Source organism: Populus euphratica, unplaced genomic scaffold (assembly GCF_000495115.2).
Source record: "Populus euphratica unplaced genomic scaffold, PopEup_1.0 scaffold753.1, whole genome shotgun sequence".
Taxonomy (NCBI): domain Eukaryota; kingdom Viridiplantae; phylum Streptophyta; class Magnoliopsida; order Malpighiales; family Salicaceae; genus Populus; species Populus euphratica.
Window position 1 is genome coordinate 34,340 of NW_011500392.1, and position 2,093 is coordinate 36,432.

Below are 2,093 nucleotides of genomic sequence, written 5' to 3' on the forward strand. Positions count from 1 at the left end.
TATATAAAAAATATTAAAAAAATGCTAAGATTTAAAAGTATTAGGTTTTTTTTACAAAGTTATATCCAAGAATTTTAGGTTTGACTATAATGTCGGACCTAAAAATAATATTTATAATAACATTAAATTTGGAAAACTCATAAGTGGGTTTAGCTACAATACTAAACCCAATAGTCTTGGATATGGGTATGCCTGCAAAGTTGTGTTATAAAAGTGTAATACTTAAATAGATTAATTAAAAAAAAATCAACATGAATAAAAAAACTAATGAAAAAAAAAATCTGAATTAACTAGTTTAACCCGTCAAACCTGAGATCCGTGTTGTGAAAGTCTGATAATTAAATAAAAAAAATTTAATATAAAAAAACTAAATAAAAAAAGTTAATTAAAAAGAAAAAAAAACATCAACCTTTTCACCGTGGATTGTATTGTGCAGTCCACAATGAAAGACATAAAAAGAGAAGAAAGAAAAGAAAAGAAAACTAAAGGTATCAGTCTTTTCATCATGGATTGCATACAATGTTAAAAGATAAAATTGAAAGAACAAAAGTAATAAGAAAAAAGAGAAACAATCTGAATCAATTAGGTTAACCGGTCAAACTTGGGATTCGTGTTATGAAAATATAATAATTAAACAAAAAAAATTAAAAAAAAAAATAAAAAAAAAAAAAAAGAAAAAAACAAAAAAAAAAAAAAAGGAAAAAAAAAAAAAAATTAAAAATTAAAAAAAAAAAATTAAAAATTAAAAAAAAAAAAAAATAAAAAAAAAAAAATTAAAAAAAAAAAATTAAAAATTAAAAAAAAAAAAAAAAAGGAAAAAAAAAAACAAAACAAAGGTGTACACAGGTTATTTTTTTTTCTTCCATAGAAAATATCAAAAAATATTAAGATCTAAGAATGTTATGTATTTCTGTAAAGATATATCCAAGAGCCTTTGGTCTAGCTGCAATGTTTGATCCAAGAGTAATATTTATAATATTTATAATAATATTAAACTTACATGACTCAAGTTTAAGTGAGTTTGGTTGCAACACTGAATCAAAGAGCCTTGGATGTGGTTTTAGCTGAAAGGTCGTGTCATAAAAGTATAATAATTAAATAGATTAATTAAAAAAAACCAATAAGAAGAAAAAAACTAATGAAGAAAAAAAATCTAAATTAACTGGGTTAACCCGTCAAACCTTATATTCGCATCATGAAAATTTGATAACTAAATAAAAAAAATTATTTGGTTAACCCATAATTAATTAGGTTAACCTGTCAAGTTTGGGATACGTGTTATGAAAGTCTGATAATTAAATAGAAAGAAATTTAACATTAACAAACTAAAGTAAATGAAAAAAATTAATTAAAAAGAAAAAAAGAAAAAAATAAAAATCCAAGTTAACTGATCAAATCAGGTTAACCCGTCAAACTCGGGATTCATTAATAAACTAAATTAAACAAAAATATTTATTAAAAGAAAAAAAAACAAAGAAAAAAGCAAAAAAAAAAAAACCCAGAAAGACATGAACCAAAAAAAAAAAATGAAAACAAATATATATATATATATATATAATAACAATTATTATTATTATTATTATTATATATAAATATGATTAAAAGACATGGGGAAGCTACAGTGCTTTCCCATGAAGAAAAAAACTAATGAAGAAAAAAAATTTGAATTAACTGGGTTAATCCTTCAAATTAGATTAACCCGTCAAACTTTAGATTCGCGTCATGAAAGATTGATAACTAAAGAGAAAAAACAAATTTGACGGGTTAACCCATAATTAACTGAATTAACTTGTTAAGCTTGAAATATGTGTCATGAAAGTCTAATAATTTTAAAAAAAAATTTAACATTAACAAACTAAAACAAATGAAAAAAATAATTAAAAAAATAAAATTTTAAGTTAACTCATCAAATCAGATTAACCTGTTAAACTCGAGATTCATAATCAAACTAAATTAAATGAAAAAAATTATTAAAAGAAAAAAATAAAAAAAAGCAAAAGAAAACTCATAAAGACGTAAAAAGTAAAAAAAAAACAGAGAAAAACTAAAAAAAGAAAAAAAAATATATTATAATATAATTATATTATAATATA